This window comes from Pleurodeles waltl, chromosome 3_2 (assembly GCF_031143425.1).
Source record: "Pleurodeles waltl isolate 20211129_DDA chromosome 3_2, aPleWal1.hap1.20221129, whole genome shotgun sequence".
Classification (NCBI taxonomy): domain Eukaryota; kingdom Metazoa; phylum Chordata; class Amphibia; order Caudata; family Salamandridae; genus Pleurodeles; species Pleurodeles waltl.
The window spans coordinates 179264744-179287766 of NC_090441.1; positions in this window are offsets into that span (position 1 = coordinate 179264744).

Genomic DNA, 23023 nt, shown 5'->3' on the forward strand with positions numbered 1-23023 from the left:
TTTGACACTGGAAGGGAAGCTGATAGTATGAGACTAAAGACAGAGCATGGCCTTCTATGTAACTAGGACAGAAGATGAAAGGATGAGTCTAGTGACAGAACATGGCCTTCTTTGACACTGGAAGAGAAGTTGAAAGTATGAGACTAAAGACAGAGCATGGCCTTCTGTGTAACTAGGAGAGAAGATGAAAGGATGAGTCTAGTGACAGAACATGGCCTCCTTTTACACTGGAAGGGAAGTTGAAAGTATGAGACTAACGACAGAGCATGGCCTTCTGTGTAACCAGGAGAGAAGATGAAAGGATGAGTCTAGTGACAGAACATGGCCTTCTTTGCCAGGAGTCTGTCATAGGCCCTGCTGCCTGTCACAGCTCCTCGCTGCACCACCGTGCTGCACTTTGAGTTAACTCACCGCTACGTTGCACCAGGTAAAAAGGTCGACGTGCGCCTCGGGCAAGAGAAGCGCTATCCATCATAGTGACACAGCCCCAGACAAAAATGCAGCCGCAATTTTCAGCTCTCTGCATCTCCCTTCCACCTCCTGCTCCGCACCTCTCGGGTCCTGGCCTCCCCACCCTGGACACACAGAAAGCGACAGCAGCTGGGGTGGGGGTGCTCCCAGAACAACTGTTTCATCCCACCAGGGCAAGACCTCGTGGGTTTAGAAGGCTTGGATGCTATACAAGAGCTCAGCTGGCTGATGTGATTGCTGCTGAGTGTGCACAGCCTGTCCCAGGTTTCAGTTCAGTAAGATAGCTCAGTTGGTCAACATGCTTGTTGCAGAATTCTGTGTGAACCACACATTTCCCATATTCCAATTCTAGTAACACAGCGGAAGCAGCCGCGGTGCTCGCTGCTGGGACCTGGACACACTCTGGGGCCACAGGCTCATTCCTGACTGACTTGATGACATTACAGCTGTGCGAAAGTGGCCCTTTAATTGACATGTTTTGTGAATGTGACAAACTTGGCAGTTTCATAATTCTGCATAGTTTATCACCTTTATAAAAGTTTATCACAAGGAAAAATATCACAAATTTGTGGGACATTTTTCTTGCAGTATAATTTTTCCACAAAATATATATTTTGTAGGAAATGTTATCCTGCAAAACCTGCTCAATGAGGTATTTTTTAAATCTATTTTCTATTAAAAGTTTCAGCAAGCTGACAAAAGCCAATTTAGTAATTTCTTTACATGGATGGATTAAATAAGTAACATCGCGTAGAGTAACTCAAACAGCAAAGGAATCCGATCCACGAAACAGTTCAAATTGTGGAGCTATTAACTCCATCTGGCAAAAAAACACCACAGACGATGTCCAGTGATCAGTGTAACCACAGCACCGGCAACATCTTCAGTCTTCAGAAACAAAAATACAAGAAGAGCAACAAGATATGTCAGACCTCTCCATGGTGTGCTGCCAGGATCTGGAGGCGCCTATCAGGGTGGGTCCTGCTGCCCCTTCACTCCTGCACTTCAGGGAGGATCCGAAGACCGAGCATCCATGTGTAGACCCACCTGCCTCCGAGTATGGACCTGAGAATCCTCCATCTCCCACCTATACCTCCTTCCCTCACACCCCTCCACTGCCGTGTCCTACACCCCTCCACTGCCGTGTACTCCACCCCTCCACTGCCACGTCCTACAACCCTCCACTACCATTTCCTACACCCCTCCACTGCCATGCACTACACCCTTCCACTGCCGTGTCCTACACCACTCCACACCCCTCCACTGCTGTGTCCTACACCCCTCCACTGCCGTGTCCTACACCCCTCCACTGCCGTGTACTCCACCCCTCCACTGCCACGTCCTACACCCCTCCGCTGCCGTGTCCTACACCATTCCACTGCCGTGTCCTACACCCCTCCGCTGCCGTGTCCTACACCCCTCCGCTGCCATGTCCTACACCCCTCCACTGCCATGTCCTACACCCCTCCACTGCTGTGTCCTACACCCCTCCGCTGCCATGTCCTACACCCCTCCACTGCCGTGTCCTACACCCCTCCACTGTCGTGTCCTACACCCCTCCGCTGCCATGTCCTACACCCCTCCGCTACCATTTCCTACACCCCTCCACTGCCATGTACTACACCCTTCCACTGCAGTGTCCTACACCCCTCTGCTGCCGTGTCCTACACTCCTCCACTGTCGTGTCCTAGACCCCTCCACTGCCGTGTCCTACACCTCTCCACTACCATTTCCTACACTCCTCCACTGCCATGTACTACACCCTTCCACTGCCATGTCCTTCATCCCTTCCACTGACATGTCCTTCATCCCTCCACTGACATGTCCTTCATCCCTCCACTGCCATGTCCTACACCACTCCACTGCCATGTCCTACACCCTTCTGCTGCCATGTCCTACACCCCTCCGCTGCCATGTCATACACCCCTCCACTGTCGTGTCATACACCCCTCCACTGCCGTGTCCTACACCCCCTCCACTGTCGTGTCCTACACCCTTCCACTGCCGTGTCCTACACCCCTCCTCTGCCATGTCCTACACCCCTCCACTGCCGTGTCCTACACCCCTCCACTGCCGTGTCCTACACCCCTCCGCTGCCATGTCCTACACCCGTCCGCTGCCGTGCCGTGTACTACACCCCTACACCCCTCCACTGCCGTGTCCTACACCCCTTCACTGCCATGACCTACACCCCTCCACTGCCATGTCCTACACCACTGCCATGTCCTTCATCCCTCCACTGCCATGTCCTACACTACTCCACTGCCATGTCCTACACCCCTCCACTGCCATATCCTACACCACTCCATTGCCATGTCCTTCATCCCTTCACTGCCGTGTCCTACACCCTTCTAGCTCTTTGTACATTTCTCTGGTGCTATACCATGTCTTACATACATCGCTGTTGATCACACCACTCAACTGCCATGTACTACACCCTTCACGTTTATGTACATTTCTCTGTTGCTATATACCTAGCCTGTGCTACATAAACCCCATTCCTGTGTGGCTGATGCTACAAACGTGAGACTAAATACACATGACTGAATATCTGAGTTTAAATCATGAGCAAGAGCTGACTCAAGACTTACAACATAGAAATCAACCCCCAGACAAGGCGAGCCAATAGCATTATAGAAAAGACATCACAGGTAGCAGATGCCCTCAAGAGATCTATGCTGGACCTACAAGTGGGTGTGCCTGCTGGTATAAAATGTGGAAGATCATGGGTCTTTGAAAGGAAGGAGCTCTCCCCATATTTTACATTCTAACTACATTTAATAGGAGCAGTACTCCCTACAGGAATGACTAAGGTAATAATAAGGTGGATCCACATCATGAACCTTTTCTCAGTTTGCCAACTTTTCCCAGAGGGACCAGAGCAGGTGATAAGAACATGTATTAAGTACTTAACTTAAACATGATCAAGAGGTCTTTGATCCCCACACACAGGCACTCATTACGAGTGGTCTGACCTTGGACGTGATAATTATTTCATCTGCTAAAGCATGATCACCCGGGGATTAGAATTCAATTGCAGCAATAGTCCTTTATATGATTTTCAGTATTTTCCAGTGCAAGCACATGACCATGCATTCTGACCTGCCAAGCCTTTTACACACAATATGATATATACTCAGCATCACATGTAGCCTGTCCTCACGACTGTTTAGTTACATATTTGCTTTAGGATATCCTTCACGTCTATTGACTACCACGCCTTCCTTTATTTGCGACAAAGGCTATGCAGCCCGATTTGTATTTAATTTTATTTTCATTATTAACCCCAAAAACTGTGTGCTTTATCTAATACTAATGAAAAACCAACTCGCATGAGGGCCTTGATTTACAAACACACATGTACCACGGGCTGTACCGCCACACAATGTAAGGGCTTTATCTGGATTTCGGCAGACGAGCTACTCCATCACAATGATGACAGATAGCCCATCTTCCGAAATATAAATCCCATTGGACACAATGGGGTTTATATTTCGGCGGACAGACTATCACAATGGTGACAGACGTCACAACGGTGACGGATAGCCCGTCCGGCGAACTATAAATCCCATTGGATACAATGGGATTTATATTTCAGTGGACGGACTATCCTTCACCGCTGTGACGAAGCAACCAGTCCTCAAAAATCTAAATCAGGCCCTATGTTCCATTTGCATTGACCACAATTCAAACATGGCTTTGGCTTGTGCTCACGCAAGTACAGGCCACGCTCAGAGCAGTGGGAATTGTCCACTGAACCTATTTGTAGTGATGAAAATGCCAGACAGGGATGCTGTCTCAGTAAAGCCATAGCTGGGCAAAAACTTTGTCCATATGGCTGGAAGAGAGAACAGGGATGCTGTTTCTCTTGGGTTGGAGCAGGGCAGGGATGCTGTCCTATGAGCTCCACACTAGGGCAGGGATGCTGTCCAAAGTGTTGTGAGGTAGTGCAGGGTTTCTGCACTAAAGTTTCTCTGGGAGGGTTGGAGGGATGCTCCATGTTAACTAAAATGGTGCTCTTTTTTGTCACCAATATGAGTTATCCCACAGAGAGGTACTTCCGCCTCAGAGAGTACAGCTATGCCAGCTGATGATTCCCTTGGAACAGGTGCCACCCCAGGAGAGGTTTCTCCCACCACAGGAACGGTATCCTGAATGGCAGGGTGGTTAGGGGATACTATGATACCCTTTGTACCTGTTGTTGGAGAGGGATCCTGAGTTTTCAGGCCTTCTCTCCTTTGCTTTTTCATTTCAGTAGAAATGAGAGGGAACAGTTCCTCAGGGATACCCAGCATGGCTGCATGGGTATAAAACTCTACCTCAGCCCAACCTGAGGCCTCTAGGTCATTACCTAAGAGACAGTCTACAGGTAAGCTAGGTGACACTACCACCTGCTTAGGGCCAGTAACTCCACCCCAACTAAGCTGAACTATAGCTAAGGGAAGAAACTTAGTGGAGTTATGGACATCAATAATCTTGTACTGTTGTCAAATGATGTGTTGTGCAGGGGACACTGGGTTTTCAGTCACCAAAGTGATACTGGCACCTGTGTCCCTGTAGGCCTGAGCCTCAACACCATTTATTGAAACTGTCTGCCTGTACCTATCCATTGTCAGGGGACAAGCAGCCAGTGTGGCAAGGCCAGTGCCACTAGGTGTGACAGAAACTGTCTTGGGACTGACTACCCCAGTTTCTATGATGGACCCATAAGTGAACCCAACTACACCCTTAACTTGACTGTTGCCAGCAGTCCCACAACTAGTACCACTACTGCTAGGGGCACTAGAGCTTAATGTATTAGTGGTGGTAGGCTCAGGGGGTTTACCTGGACAGGACTTATCCCCTGGCCTATGGCCTCTGTTTTTACACACAAAGCACCAAGGCTTTTTAATGTGTGTGGGTTGAGAAGAAGAGGAAGAATTTGTTTTATCCCCACCCCCTGAAGAGTGTTTAGGATTTGAAGAAGGATCTTTGGTTTTACCCTTGTCCCCATGCTTATCCTGAGATTTCTCACCATCTTTCTTCTTGCCATCCTTGTCACCACCTGTATGAACTTTTCTGTTCACTCTTGTTCTGACCCATTTGTCTGCCTTCTTTCCCAATTCTTGGGGAGAGGTCAGATCTGAGTCCACTAGATACTGGTGCAACAAATCAGACACACAATTATTAAGAATATGCTCTCTCAGGATTAGGTTATACAGGCTTTCATAGTCAGAAACTTTACTGCCATGTAACCACCCCTCCAAGGCCTTCACTGAATGGTCAACAAAGTCTACCCAGTCTTGTGAAGACTCCTTTTTGGTTTCTCTGAACTTGATCCTGTACTGTTCAGTGGTTAAGCCATAACCATCTAGGAGTGCATTCTTAAGAACAGTAAAATTATTGGCATCACTTTCCTTCACAGTAAGGAGGCTATCCCTACCCTTTCCACTGAAAGATAGCCATAGGATAGCAGCCCACTGCCTTTGAGGGACCCCATGTACAACACAGGCCCTCTCAAGTGCAGCAAACCACTTGTTAATGTCATCCCCCTCCTTATAAGGGGGAACTATGTTGTGCAGATTCCTAGAATCATGCACTTTCACAGGATTACTATCTGTAAAACTGCTGCTGCCACCATGGGGTCCAAACCCCAACCTCTGTCTTTCTTTTTCTAAGTCAAATGCTTCCCTGTCTAGATCCAGCTGTTGCTTTTTAAGCTTCAGCCTGGACTCTTCCACTCTCAATCTATTGAGTTCCCTTTCTATCATTCTGTCTTCAGGGAGGGTGGGTTGTGCATGCATTGACATAGAAGAATGGTGTGAATGGACAGAGGGAGACCTGTCCCTAACAGATGGCACTCTAACATTCTGGCCTACAGAAATAACACTCCTACTGTGATGAGAACTCACATTAGTACCAGCCATGCTAGGTGGCCTGCTAAGGGGCAGGTTGGGAAGGTTCCCTTCTAACACTTTTACTGGGGCTACCCCAGAATCAGAGTGTGAACCATCAGCTAATTTCTCACCAGATGTGCCAACTATGGTCTTATCCTGTTCAATGAGCATATTAACTAACAGTTCTCTTGAGGGATTCTTCCCTACCCCTAAACCTCTTTCAATGCAGAGACTCCTTGCTCCTTTCCAGCTAAGGTGGTCATAAGCAACTCTGGTCAGATCAACAGTTTGACCTGTACCAGACATGATAGAAAAGGTTTAAGGGACAGAAAAGGAAAGAAAAAGTTTCAGTACTTTTTAAGGAACAGAAAAAAAACTTTTTAAACTTTTTGAAAGTTTTAGAGGTTCTTTTCAGCACTTAGCAAAAGAGTAAGAGGAGAAAAGCAAAACGTTTTGGTTAGGTGTACATACACTGAACTTGTTTTGTATATGTTTCTCTTATGAAAAGTACAAAATGACAAAGTGGTAAGTAGTTGCAAGTACTTATCCCACCGCTGCACAACCAATGTAGGAGGCTGGCCTGGTTTGTGGTGGGTACCAAGGGGTACTTACACTCTGCACCAGGTCCAGGTATCCCTTATTAGTGTAGAAGAGGTGTCTAGCAGCTTAGGCTGATAGAAAATGGTAGCTTAGCAGAGCAGCTTAGGCTGAACTAGGAGACATGCAAAGCTCCCATTATACCACTGGTGTCATATGCACAATATCATAAGAAAACACAATACACAGATATACTAAAAATAAAGGTACTTTATTTTTATGACAATATGCCAAAGTATCTCAGTGAGTACCCTCAGTATGAGGATAGCAAATATACACAAGATATATGTACACAATATCAAAATATGCAGTAATAGCAATAGGAAACAGTGCAAACAATGTATAGTCACAATAGAATGCAATGGGAGCACATAGGGATAGGGGCAACACAAACCATATACTCTAGAAGTGGAATGCAAACCATGAATGGACCCCAAACCTATGTGAGCTCGTAGAGGGTCGCTGGGACTGTAAGAAAACAGTGAGGGTTAGAAAAATAGCCCACCCCAAGACCCTGAAAAGTGGGTGCAAAGTGCACCTAAGTTCCCCAGAGAGCACAGAAGTCGTGATAGGGGAATTCTGCAAGAAAGACCAACACCAGCAATGCAACAACAATGGATTTCCAGACGAGAGTACCTGTGGAACAAGGGGACCAAGTCCAAAAGTCACAATCAAGTCGGGAGTGGGCAGATGCCCAGGAAATGCCAGCTGTGGGTGCAAAGAAGCTGCCACCGGATGGTAGAAGCTGTGGATTCTGCAAGAACGAAGAGGGCTAGAAACTTCCCCTTTGGAGGATAGATGTCCCACGTCGTGAAGAAGCTTGCAGAGGTGTTTTCGTAAAGAAAGACCGCAAACAAGCCTTGCTAGCTGCAAGGGTCGCAGTTAGGGTTTTTGGATGCTGCTGTGGCCCAGGAGGGACCAGGATGTCGCCAATTGCGTGAGGAGACAGAGGGGGCGCCCAGCAAGACAAGGAGCCCACTCAGAAGCAAGCAGCACCCGCAGAAGTGCCGGAACAGGCACTACGAAGTGGAGTGAACTGGTGCTCACCCGAAGTCACAAAAGAAGGTCCCACAACGCCGGAGGACAACTCAGGAGGTCGTGCACTGTAGGTTAGAGTGTCGGGGACCCAGGCTTGGCTATGCACAAAGGAAATCCTGGAAGAGTGCACAGGAGCCAGAGCAGCTGCAAATCACGATGTACCCAGCAATGCAGTCTAGCGTGGGTAGGCAAGGACTTACCTCCACCAAACTTGGACTGAAGAGTCACTGGACTGTGGGAGTCACTTGGACAGAGTTGCTGAGTTCCAGGGACCACGCTCGTCGTGCTGAGAGGGGACCCAGAGAACCGGTGATGCAGTCTTTTGGTGCCTGCGGTTGCAGGGGGAAGATTCCGTTGACCCACGGTAGATTTCTTCGGAGCTTCTAGTGCAGAGAGGAGGCAGACTACCCCCACAGCACGCACCACCAGGAAAACAGTCGAGAAGGTGGCAGGATCAGCGTTACAAGGTCGCAGTAGTCGTCTTTGCTACTTTGTTGCAGTTTTGCAGGCTTCCAGCGCGGTCAGCAGTTGATTCCTTGGCAGAAGGTGAAGAGAGGGATGCAGAGGAACTCTGATGAGCTCTTGCATTCGTTATCTAAAGAATTCCCCAAAGCAGAGACCCTAAATAGCCAGAAAAGGAGGTTGGGCTACCTAGGAGAGAGGATAGGCTAGCAACACCTGGAGGAGCCTATCAGAAGGAGTCTCTGATGTCACCTGCTGGCCCTGGCCACTCAGAGAAAGTCCAGTGTGCCAGCAGCACCTCTGTTTCCAAGATGGCAGAGGTCTGGAGCACACTGGAGGAGCTCTGGGCACCTCCCAGGGGAGGTGCAGGTCAGGGGAGTGGTCACTCCCCTTTCCTTTGTCCAGTTTCGCGCCAGAGCAGGGCTGGGGGATCCCTGAACCGGTGTAGACTGGCTTATGCAGAGATGGGCACCATTTGTGCCCATCAAAGCATTTCCAGAGGCTGGGGGAGGCTACTCCTCCCAAGCCCTGACACCTTTTTCCAAAGGGAGAGGGTGTAACACCCTCTCTCTGAGGAAGTCCTTTGTTCTGCCTTCCTGGGCCAGGCCTGGCTGGACCCCAGGAGGGCAGAAACCTGTCTGAGGGGTTGGCAGCAGCAGCAGCTGCAGTGAAACCCCAGGAAAGGCAGTTTGGCAGTACCCGGGTCTGTGCTAGAGACCCGGGGGATCATGGGATTGTCCCCCCAATACCAGGATGGCATTAGGGGGGCAATTCCATGATCTTAGACATGTTACATGGCCATGTTTGGAGTTACCATTGTGAAGCTATACATAGGTAGTGACCTATGTATAGTGCACGCGTGTCATGGTGTCCCCGCACTCACAAAGTCCGGGGAATTTGCCCTGAACAATGTGGGGGCACCTTGGCTAGTGCCAGGGTGCCCACACACTAAGTAACTTAACACCCAACCTTTACCAGGTAAAGGTTAGACATATAGGTGACTTATAAGTTACTTAAGTGCAGTGGTAAATGGCTGTGAAATAACGTGGACGTTATTTCGCTCAGGCTGCAGTGGCATGCCTGTGTAAGAATTGTCAGAGCTCCCTATGGGTGGCACAAGAAATGCTGCAGCCCATAGGGATCTCCTGGAACCCCAATACCCTAGGTACCTCAGTACCATATACTAGGGAATTATAAGGGTGTTCCAGTATGCCAATGTAAATTGGTGAAATTGGTCACTAGCCTGTTAGTGACAATTTGTACAGAGAGAGCATAACCACTGAGGTTCTGGTTAGCAGAGCCTCAGTGAGACAGTTAGGCATCACACAGGGAACACATACATATAGGCCACAAACTTATGAGCACTGGCGTCCTGACTAGCAGGGTCCCAGTGACACATAACAAACATACTGAAAACATAGGGTTTTCATTATGAGCACTGGGCCCTGGCTAGCAGGATCCCAGTGAGACAGTGAAAACACCCTGACATACACTCACAAACAGGCCAAAAGTGGGGGTAACAAGGCTAGAAAGAGGCTACTTTCTCACACTTTCCCATACAAATTCCAACATGTGCAGCACCCCGGACAATGAGACCTTCTGCCAAGTAATAAGCTAATGAGATGCCTATTGACACTTTTCCAATATTTGTCTCACAGCTCTGTGAGTTACTGAAAGGACAGATTAATTTGTATTATCCGCTGACCATGCTGGGACCATTCCTAACGCGACTATTCTGATAAGAATTGATCAATACCATAGGGCTAAAACATAAAGTCGTTCAATAATTTATACATAAAATACAATACTTTGTTGGCCGTTTCAAATAGCACTGCCGCCATTAAAAATATTGGACATTTTAAGCCCAAGCCTTAAGGTAAACCTTCACATGCGTAGGTGACAGCTGAAAAGCAAAACATTTTGCAAAACTATTCTAACTAAAATATTTTTTATCCACTGAGTCCCTTCTCTGAGGAGTCCCAACATTCACTAGCATCAAAATGTTCTGGCACCTTTCCTTTAGGATAGATGCCTTTCAGTCTACCACTGGGCCAATTAAAGAACTGTTATGTTATGATTGTTTTTATAGCATACTTATCACGTGTGAGGGTTTATAGGTGCTCTGTAACAGGTGTGTGAGGGCTTACACGAAAAGCCGCATTTTAAACTTCTTGCGAAAGTCAAAAAGAGGCGAGGCAGCTCTCATGTCTTGTGGGAGGTCATTCTAGGCCTTAGGGGCCAAGTACAAGAACGCATGGCCCCCTGCTCTGCTTTTGTGTATGCATTGGGTGTGTACAAGTGAACAACCTGCAGTGTGGTGGTGTCTGGAAGGGTAGTGGAAGTGAATGTGCCTGTTCAGGTCTGTATGGCAAATACAGTGGAGAACTGTCTTGCCCATAAGAATATTCTAGTCTACACCCCCACGATACATTAATTATTTCCAGAAACCAATTTAACTTGTGAATGGACTTTAGGGCCCATATTTATATTTTTTTAGCGCTGCATTTGCGCCGCTTTTTGACGCAAAAGTGGCGCAAACTTACAAAGTACAATTGTATTTTGTAAGTTTGCGCCGCTTTTGCGTCAAAAAGCGGCGCAAATGCGGCGCTAAAAAAGTATAAATATGGGTTTAGGTTTCTCTACAGTATGAGTGAACCACAGACCTACAATGTGATTTTTTTATGACTATTACCAGAACAAAAATGATGACACTTGTAATGCACATTTATTCTTGCTTACTTGCGATGGTGTCTTTGTAGCACACTGTTGCTTATGTTTTCATATGTAAGATTCTACATGTATTGTTGCTGGTAAAACATGGGTATATACAAGCCACCTGTAATCTTTGTACTGTGTTGTGAACAATGACAAATGAAGAAAAAATAATACAAGAGATTTGTTGTTTGGAACACATATTTGATTTCACTGCTCCTTGACCATTTGTTCCTAAGATACGCTCTCATAGTAACACCTTTTGATTTAAAGAATACTGAACAAAAATGTGCATATCCTTGCATTTTCCAGGCATTTTCCCTCAGTAAATTACATTAGGTTTGACCTGCCAAAATGTATGTGGCAAAAATTGCAGGGATGTGGTGTTTGCCGCAAAACTCTGAATTATTACATAGAATAACATTTTAGAGACTACTCTGAATAACTGCCAAAGAGTTCATTAAACAATCACATCACAGCTGTAGACAATGAGAGCAAGAGAAAAATTATTGGATGGGGCATAAAAAACACATTGAATGTTCATAGATATTTTATTAGGCAGTGCAGTAAATCAAGTGTTACTAAGAACTAATTTATAATTAGTGTTTTTCTTGGCAAATTAATGGAACGGTGTTGAGAGCTATACTTGCCCCCTATTCTGCCAATCTATGGCTTACTCTGTTGATATGAATGTTTAAATGGACAGCCCCCTCCCAAAAAAAAATACTTAAATGATGCAGACGTTTCTACCGATGGATTCTCCTCTTGCTGCATTATTTAGTATTTCCTTCACATTCTTCATTAACACCCAGCTGTAAATGAAGCGCTGTGTTCATCCGGAGTGTCGGTCCCCGTGGCCCATTTTTCATCTCTATATATTAAACATTTGTCCCTCTGATTACCCATGAGTTGTGACTAGCTGCCTGGCCCGCAGTTGTCATAAATGGTGAGAGCACAGAAATGTTGCAGTTTTCAGTACAGAGTACATTATCAGCAGGCTGTGGATTTGTAAAATGTAGGTACTTACTTTTCATAGGGCAATATATGTTCTTTAGCCTTGCTATAGGAATCGCCATTCTTTGATTCTTTATTTTCCAGTGACATTGCAAATCATAAAGAAATGTTAGTCGTAAATAACTATTGGGACTAAACATTTACATGTATGTATACAACCACATATTTTGGGATTTAATTCAGATGATGTACATTTATTTGCATATCTCAAGCATAATTATTATTTTGACATATTTTTCTGTTTCTGGTTAAAAAAAACAATCATTAAACCAGGTAAAGTTTCTTTTGTTGTAATGATTAAAAAGAGGCTATACAAGGAATGCCAATTAATATTAGATTTATGCTGCAGTGATTACAGTCAGATGAGGTTGAGGTGACATCTCCGTTTCTACTTGATAAACATTTGACAACTTTTTTGAATGGTTATGGTGTGGTTTGTCACAGACAAATATTCATCAAATAGGTCAAAATAGATTCAAGATGCTGACGCTTGCCTAATGTCAAGAACAAGACACAAAGACAGTCTCTATAGTTTTCTTATTGACTGGCCAAGGAAAAGGAAACTTCTCCAAATAGTGAAGGATCCACAGTGTACTTTAACACACATGTGAACATGTTGTGTTGATGCCCAGATTTAAACATAGAACTAGAGTTAATCTTGTTTGTGCATCTTTCTGAGAAGACACCTTAGACTTGGGCGCCTCCTGTTAGGCGTGCCTACGTTCACCATGCCATGTTTAGAGTGACACCTTCTGTATTTCAAAGTCTCTTCAGTGCCATTGTGTCTGTTTGAGCCCCAAGTGATTCTTTGCAGACAGCAGCTAGTGTGGAGTGCAGAACAGTGGACTTTCACATTACTGACTGGTAAACACAATGTTGAACTTGGGCTTCTTCTTCATCTTGGGATCATGACTGTATGAGTGCCTGGTGGAAGGCAGAGTGTAATAACTTGCAACCAATAGAAGTAGTTGACAAGTTTATTGAACAGACTCCTTGCAAAACACCTCCTCAACTGACAGCTTCTTTTCTCCTACTGCACTCTTCACACCAACATTCTAAGGTGCACTCCTGGTCGTACCATTAGCTAACATTCTAAAGGAAAGCATAGGAGCGCACCATTTCAGTAGTACAAGTGGAATATAAACATAATTGTAAGGATTTAGTCATGTAGTATTTACGTTAAGTAACTAAGTAAAACAGTGTTTATATAATAGGTTAATGTGCTATATTACATAGGTATATCATTACAACAATATTACAACACTTCCCCTTTCCCTCCAATACATAAGGGAGAACGGTTCATCATATTGTTTATTGCCGTAGGACATAGTCTTTGTGCCATGTCGGGGAAGTCTTTCTCCTGGGAAAATCAGTCTGGGTTCTCTGGGGAGTGGTATTGCTTCCTTCTCCAATTCTCACCTGTTCCTTCTCCGGTTGGCTGTCCTGGATGGCAGATATGCGATCCATGCTCCATACCCGACCATCCTCCAAAGTTACCACATTTTTATGTACTCTCGCGATTCGTAATGGTTCCGAGAACTTGCTCGTTCCCTTCAGAGTAGATTCTGGAAGTTTCACTCTGACCCATTGACCCACCTTCCATAGTTTACTCCTAGTACCATATTTGTTGTTATACCACTCCTGATACTTTCTCTGACTCTTCTCTACTCTTGCCAGCACTTCTTCACGCTGAACCAAAACAGGTTCCCCCCCGTTAACCAATTGGGGTTTAATTTGGTTCCCGGGTTGCCTACCCTTAAGAGACACAAAGGGAGATACTCCTGTGACCAAGTTAGGCGTGGTGTCGTATGACCACAACATTCGCTCAATCGCACTATCTCCTGGCTCTCGTGATATGCTAGCTAACTGCAAACACTCCTTGATCATCCTGTTAACCCTCTCCACAAGACCGTTAGCCCTAGGGTGGTACAGTGCTGACCTGAAATGTTGGATGCCACTGTTTCTTAAGAACTCCACCATGGCTCCTGAAGTGAACTGCACCCCATTGTCTGTCACAATAGTGCTAGGAATACCTTCTCTGGTAAAGGCTTCTTTCAGAAATGCTATTGCCTCTTGGGTTGTTACACTATGCACAGATTTTGTCATCACCCAGTGTGTGTGGTAATCGACTAAAACGAACATGAATCTTGCTCTCGATCCTAAGCATGTGAGGGGTCCCAGGATGTCCAACCCTAACTTGTCCCAAGGTTTGGTGGGAACCTCGACGGGAGACAAAGGGGACTTGTGCGTAACCTTGGTTTTATCACTCATTGCACAAAGGACACATTCACGAACAGTACTTTCCACCAACCTGTCCATGGTGGGAAACCAGTATGAAGCTCGAAGTTTATTTTTGGTTAAAGTCCTACCTAGGTGTCCCTCGTGTGCCAGAGCTATAAGTTTTTCCCACAACACTTTGGGAGGAATAATTCGTTCACCTCTCATAACTAAGTCATTGGCTATATGTAACTCATCACACACCTCCCAATACCCCTTGAGTTCTTCTTCGATCGGTTGTAGTCTCTCAGGCCACCCACTCCTTATCTTACTTTTCAAGGTTTGTATAACCTGATCCTCATTAGAGGCTGTAACCCATTCTTCCTTAGTAATGCCTGATAGCTCCACATAGAGCACTGGTTCGAGGGTCTCCTCCGTTTCGTTTTGCCTCTCCTCTCTGGGTAGCCTAGAAGGACAATCTGCTATTATATTCCTTTTTCCTGGAACATATTGCATATCAAAATTGAAGGCTTCCAGCCCCATGATCCATTTTGCAATACGCGGTGTGGCATGGTCTTTACCTTCAATGGTGAACAAGGAAATGAGGGGTTTGTGGTCTGTTCTAACCAAGAAAGGCAAACCCCACAGGAAAAACTTGAAGTGATTAATGGCCCAAAAGCATGCTGGTGCTTCTCTCTCAATCGTAGAGTAGTTGAGTTCTGCCTCTCTTAATGACTTGGATGCAAACGCCACGTTCCTTTCCTGCCCGTCAACACATTGAGATAAGGTGGCACCAAGACCTTTCCCACTAGCATCCGTGGTAAGCCATGTTTTTCTAGTGGGATCAAAATTTCCTAAAGTGGGACAATGAACTATGGCATCCTTGACTTGTACAAATGCGACCTGACACTCATCACTCCACTCAAAAGGTGCATTCTTCTTTAATAATGATCTCAAGGGGGCTGTGACCACCGCAAAATTGTGAACAAATTTAGACATGAACTCAGCTAACCCTAAAAACGATCTCAATTCCTCTTTATTAGTTGGGGCTGGGGCTTCCTTCACTGCCACAACAAGATTGCATTTGGGTTCTACTCCATTTTTATTTATCTTATGCCCCAGGTATTCCACTGACTCCACTCCTAGTTGGCACCTTTCCTTTCTAATTGTCATGCCGGCATCATCAAGGGCTTTGAACACCTCTCTTAAAATGGAATTGTGTTCACTCTCCGTACTTCCATACACTAATATATCATCTTGGAAGCACATAATCTGCTTAATTCCCTGCAATAAGGTTTGCAAAATTCTTTGAAATACCGCAGCCGCCGATGCAAGGCCAAAGGGCATCCGGCGAAATCTAAATGCCCCGAAAGGTGTGATAAAGGATGTGAGTGAGCATGACGATGGATGTAATTCCACTTGGTGGTAAGCGGACGACAAATCAATTACGCTAAAATATTTGGCTGTCCCTAACATACTCACCATTTCGTTTATCTTGGGTAAAGGGAACCTGTCCACCCATATATTAGCGTTCAAGTCCCTCAAATCCACACATAGACGAATGCCTCTGCCATTAGGTTTCCTAGTGACCATTATGGGTGCTAGCCACAAGGAGCTCTCAATTGGTTCAATAACACCGGATTTAACTAGTTTCTCCAATTCTTCTTTCAGGGGTTCCCTCATCAAGTACGGCAACGTTCTGCACTTGTGTACTACTGGTGTGGCACCCTCCTTGAGTTTAATTTTGTGTTGGAAATTTTTCTATAATCCCAGTCTATCCTCAAACAACTTGGGAAATTCTTCACTTATGCCTTCACTAATTTCTTGCAAGTCTACTAACAACACTTGTTCCTTGCTATTAGGATCCAGTTTTATTCCAAGATCCTTTTGGTGTTTCCACCCTAGTAAGTTTGATCCTTTCTCTGTGATATATACTATTCCCTTGGTATGCCTATCCTTAAATGTAATGCCCAGTTCTAACATCCCTTTAAGTGGTATCGGATCATTGTTGTATCCTCCAGGTTTTATATTGGCCGTGTTCAATTTGTACCCCTGATCTTGGAAATTATCAACATAGGTTTGGTAATTCATGAATGTGTATGGTGAGCATGAATCAGCGTATGCTTCCACACAAATACCATCAAGTTTGATGTTGCACAATGGATAATTGTTACTAAGGGGTTCCCTCCCATGACTTGCCTTGACGTGCAGTATAAATTTACTACCTAAATCAACAACCTCTTCCACCTTATTAGCCTTTTTTTTCATGTTTCTGTCATTTCTACACACCCGTGCATAGTGCCCCTTGGCTCCACATTTCCTGCACAAACAGTTACGCGCCAGACAAAGGGGGCTGTTGGCAAGGTGATTGGGGTTCCCACATCTGAAACACTTCCCCTTTGATATATCTTCACTTTGATATTTTTTCATTGCTGCGGTTGATAATATTGAATCCTCAACTTTGTTGACCGTACTTTCATCTAGTTTATTACAACTTTTAATTTCTTTCACCCCGTCTACCTCTGGCGGATTTTTGATTTCCTTCATACACTCCAATGTATGCTCAATACTCTTAGCTATGTCCACAGCTTCTTTAAGAGAGGGGTTATGTGTGAGGAGTTTTTCCTGTACCCTTGGACTATTTGTGCACCTCACCAATTGGTCACGTATCAACGAATCCTCCAATTCCTCAAACTCACATGTATGAGCTAGACCCCGCAAAACGGCAATATAAGTGGCTACCTTTTCTTCTTTGCCCTGTACTCTACAAAAAAATCTATGCCTTTCCAGGACAATATTGACTTTGTGACCAAAATGACATTCCAATTTAGCAAGTGTTTGTTGGAACACATCAAAGTTTTCACCACCATCCTCACCATCATCTTCTGCATCGGTCAGTCTCTCATACACCTTTTTTGTATTCCTAGATTATGTAGCAGTATATGTTGTTTCCTTAATGCCGTGAACTTTTCCCCCCGATAGCAATCAGATATGATTCAAACAGTTTAGACCACTCTTTCCAGGGTAACGTCGGTTCACCTATCTCATTCAGGAACGGGGGAGGTTGGGACATCCCTGCTGCTGCCATTCCCTTTGTAGATAGTATCAGTCTATAATAGAATCTAATATATATTCCTACTTAAGCATGTACTGATCAAATCAACATTAACAATTCTATCTCAGAAAGAAACTACTAATTGTACTCTTACTAAATTACAATCAATGTGCACAAGAAGTTACAAAACGTGCTGTTGATACAAGAATTAGGATCCAATAGAATCAATAACTCTTATTTTGAAAGCAATCCCAGTTCGAACAGTCAGGACTTTTATTTTGAACGATATCCAGTTTCTCCCTTCCGTGTTCTTTGGCTATGGGAATCACTAAGGAAATCTTTACAACTGTCGTGTCCCGATGCCGTGGGCTCTCAATGCTCCTTCATGCGGCTTGATCCAAGACTCCACACCAGGTAGGCTCCTTGCGCTGCTTAAGTTGGCCCACCGATTCCTCAAAGGGTTTCGTAGGCACAATGAAGGAGAGTTCCTGCAGCACTTCACACAACTTTGACAAACACGCTCAGAGAAATCCTGTGCGTTGCGGAAACCTGCTGCACGCGCGCCGCGCTGACCTGGCTGGTTCGGCAAGGTCTCCTGACTGATTCCTCTTGAGGTAGGCTCTGGCGCCGTAGAAATTGGTAGCGCAGATCCCTCCCGGGGATCTGCGTAGCCAAGGGCGCTCTGAGGAAGAGCTTTCCTCAGCACTTCCCACGCCTTGTAGGACGATCAATACACAGAAATGACACGGCTTGCACGCCGCACAGAACAACTGCCTCAGCACGGTTCTCCCAACATTTTGATAGTCGGGAGAACTCGTACGCAAGTATCCACACGCAGTACCCTCCTTCAGGCGACACGGCAGGAGGACACCTTCCTTAATACTTCCGCTCCGCACCTTCCTTACAGTATGAGAATTACAGGGTCTTCCTCGTATCAATACAGTCCTAGTAGTGCATACTTCACTCACCACTCGGAATCTCCATATGGTAGAAAACTTCGCTCTCTACTGTGATATTCCAGTTCCCACAGGTACGCCTGCACACACCCGGTTGGTCCTGATTAAACTTCTCAGATTATCACACCACGAACAGTCACTGAAGGGCAAACCTAGACCGTACCTTCCTGGTTATACATGAGCTGAATACAGCCTCTCGCTGAGGTGTTGAACAGATCAGGGGCAAGGAGTCTTCACCGCCCCTGCGCAGTATCCCATCCTCGTCGCCAAAAGTTCTTCTGTAATAACTCGCAGCCAATAGAAGTAGTTGACAAGTTTATTGAACAGACTCCTTGCAAAACACCTCCTCAACTGACAGCTTCTTTTCTCCTACTGCACTCTTCACACCAACATTCTAAGGTGCACTCCTGGTCGTACCATTAGCTAACATTCTAAAGGAGAGCATAGGAGTGCACCATTTCACTAGTACAAGTGGAATATAAACATAATTGTAAGGATTTAGTCACGTAGTATTTACGTTAAGTAACTAAGTAAAACAGTGTTTATATAATAGGTTAATGTGCTATATTACATAGGTATATAATTACAACAATATTACAACACAGAGCCTGATCACATAAAGTGTTCAATCCAAGATGGTAGTCTCTCCATTGGAAATCACACAAACTCCCCAATCCAAGATGCAGCAGAATCTCTCCTCTGACGTCAATTCCTCTTCATGGGATATAAAAGGCAGTGCTTGGAAAGGGTGATTGTATTGCAACACGTTTCATGCTCTGATTTTCTTTCCCTCTGAATGCCCCCTTGCTCTACATTTGTGACCCTGATGTTTCCCAGGATCATTCCTGAGCAAAGCCTACTGAATTTGTCTTTTTTTGTGTTGCTTAGTTTAGCTTTGCTATTTTAGTCATCATTTTTCCTCTAATCAGTTTTGATTTGGTTAACTTCACTGCGGATCATCTGAATCTGAATCTATTAAACAGCTTGCTTCTTTTCTTTCTCCTGATGTCAGTAGGAGCTTAGTACCTTGGTATCACCAGCACAACATGCATCATTAATTAAGATCAACATCATCAATCAACAGCTGTACAGACTGACAAAGGAGTTTTTCTCCTTTGTGCTTTTACCCCTACCTCCTACTCTCTAAAGGTCACCCCGTCACCTTTCATGCATAATATTCAGTTCAAGATGTCACAGTGGCTACTGAGAGAGTTTCTCTTTCTTTGGGCAATCTCAAAGAAGGCTCATCAGACCCACACTGAATCCAGTGACTGACTGAAAGGCATCAAGTGCCTCCTTACAGATTATCCTAAATAGGAGGAAAAAAGCCACAAGGGCAAAAACAATCTCCATGGCAACCACAACAGTTCTCAAATTACAGTTAAAAGCCAATACTAAGCATGATAAGCAAGTCAGGCAAAACATCTTGAATCAGAGATGAGAAGGTGCCCAGCATAAATCCACAAGAAATACTGATGGGATAAAAGAAATAGCAATGGACAATGAAGCTGATGAAAGATCAGGTTACAAATGCATATGAAGCATCTTTCTCAAGCTCGAGCCTGCTTAAGTATGTTTAAGACAGCAAGTGACATCACAAGAAATGAGACTAAGATCATCTTAATTTAGAATCCACAGAGAGAAGTTTCTGTACAGACACAGGTCTTGGAGTGGTGTAGATATTTGGTTAAATATGTCAACTCTTTCTGGAAAATTCAGTTTCCGAATAATGTCAAGCAGAGGAAGAAAAAGGCCATGTTGGATATCTTACCCTCAATCTCCTGATGAATCTGTGCTCTGTATGGCTTGCAAAGCAGCTGCAGTCATATACACAATGATGCTGACAATGCTGAGTGAAGAGGAGCCTCTGATCGAATGCCGAGCGCATGTTCTAGGGTTATGTTGTCTTCGACTAGGGGCATATGCCATTGCCTGTGAGTTGTACTCTGAATCTTAATCTGAGATGCAACATCCACACTCATTAACACAACTTATAAAACAGGTCACTGGTGGCAAACTGAAACATCTGGTTACATCAAATGATTTTTTTTTTAAATGTGACATGTACAGAATATAATCCTTAGTGTTCATAAATGGTCTTTGTTACTTAAAATGAAAGGGTTAGAGAAAGTCTTGAGAGATTCACCCTTCTCTGTTCGATGGCGCTTTAGTGATGCTTACAGTGACAACTCTGCACAGACCACATTACTTCAGTCAGAAATGCTCCAGGCACTGACCAGTGAGGCAGGACAAAATACTGTGAATGCTATTTGATGATGCCATGAAAGAAAGTATAGCTTCTCACACCCCCATGGACACAAAACAGTTCATCTTATAGGGCCACTTTTCTGTCTACTCTCAAGACTGACTCAACTTTTCCTCCAAAATTCTTGAAAGTTTTATAACTACTATATATCTCACTGAAAGCAATTGACATCACAATCATATGTGGATCCATCTCCAACATTATGTCAAGAAACACATACAGCCGATATGAAAAACGTGTGTGTGACACAGACATCTTGTATTCTGGAAAAGGTCAACTTTGTACGCCTCGATTAGCTGTTGAACCCTTCTATTGCCTTGAGGGTTATCCAACTTGTATATATTAGTATATATACAACAGGAACCTAGCTAGCATGCAAGAGAACACTGTACATTACATAGGGAGCTGGAAGAAGATCATGCACATCAAGTGGAGATTACACAAAAACATTCCACATTTTTTTAGACACAGAGACCTTAAGTGATGTGCGCAGAATCCCACGTTGTTGAGCCAAGTGCGGAGGACAGGATCTGAAACTGCATCACCAGGTTTCAAGGTCAGCAGATGTAGTCACTGAGCCACCACTTGCAGCAACTCTAAACAAGGAGAGTTGTTTACCTCTGTATGGCTGGTTTGCGATTCATCTCAGTATTTAAACATTAACTTCTCAAATTAGATATTTAGCTTATTGCAAATTTGCTAAGGCATGGATGGGACCCCTCAGAACACAGATGAGTCCTAGAATACAACGACAGACCCAGAAATCAATTTGTCTCCTTAACAAACAATGGAAAAGAACAGAAATTCAGTTTCACCATGGATGTCTGAGCTGAGGGTGAGGGTGAGGAGTGACTGTAAAATGCCTTCCACATTCATAAAGAAAGACTAACCTCTGGCCAGAAATGCAGGGCAGAGAAGGGACAGGCTGTCAGTAGGGACCTTGGTGTTCCACGCCTGGAGAAACTTTGTCTTCAGTGTTTCCATGAGAATCTCGTCCTATCCTGTGACGGATGTAGCCCAAGTCCTTCCAGGTCAGGGGTCAGAATGTCTAATAGGGTCTGAGGCACTGAGAGTGTGGCAGAGGATCTCATGGGCTACTCGAGGTTGGAGGCTGGAGAGTGAACTCAGATATACTATGAGAAGTTATTTTATGTCCCTGACAATGAGGAGAGGAGCTTCACTGTGATCTCTCCACTGCTTCATTTGTAAAAGAATGAGTGCCAGTGGCCAAAGCTCTGCTCAGAACCTCGCAGCCAGTGCTATTAAATGTTGGCGCTAAATCTGGAATTCAGCTAATGCCTCTTTAATCCACTTTCAGAGACTTCCTGCCCCTTTATCTCACTCTTGCATGTTCCTCTATTGTCCCTTTGTGACTATTCTTTCATTTTTCTCCTCCTCTTCGTGTTTAAACTTTGCATGTTTTCCCTTTCTTGCTCAAAGTAAACTTCTGATATTAAAAAAATGTGTTGATCCTCACAAATTAGTGCGGTGGACCCCAGCAGCAGCCACCAACTCAAATTAAGAACTCGGGGGCCTCATTTACAAGTCCCTAGTGGCAAACTGCGCCACTGGAGCATCATGTTTTTTTCACGCCCTGCGTGGCTCTTCATGGCCTTGAAAATATGGTCCCCCTTCACATATAACTCTGCGTGAAAGGGGCATACCATGGGTGTTGCTGGGGTGTTTCCATGCAATAACCATGGGATCTGATGCATTCCCAGATTTACAAGGCTGGGAATGCGTTAGATTCCTACGCCACCTCAGGGGTGGCGTTAAAGTGGCACAACAGGTAAACAAATAACATTATTTCTCCCCGTTTTTTCCTCTTTCTATGTGTGCTGCATCAATGGCGCTAGGGTCCCTGCGTTGGCGCGAGGCAGCAGTTTATACGCCAGTGCATAGATTAGTACAGGGATGCGTTGTATTTCTGTAAATACGACCCATCTCTGCACTTTAAAAATGGCGCAGCGTGGCAATGCAAGCTGGCTTGCACCACCATGCTGCATCATTTCTTTGTAAATGAGCACTTGGGCATTTCCCAGGTGACCGGCCCAGCACAATGTTTATTATGCAGCCGGCAGGATCCCAGGGGGGCTGGCAGTCAGGAGAATGACCGCCGTCCTGAACACGGCGGTGAAAAACGCCGTGTTCATAATGAGGGCCATAATATTGTTTCATTCAGATGGTGCAGTGTCACAAGAAGATGAGTGGACAAAAAGGCAGGCATAGCACCCCACTGCCAGCAAAAAACAACCACCGACACATCATGGTGACTGCAATCTGGGGGACAGGACAGGGACAGCTTATGCAGAGGGTGCATTATGGTTTGTACATATGAGGAGGGATGGGATACAACATG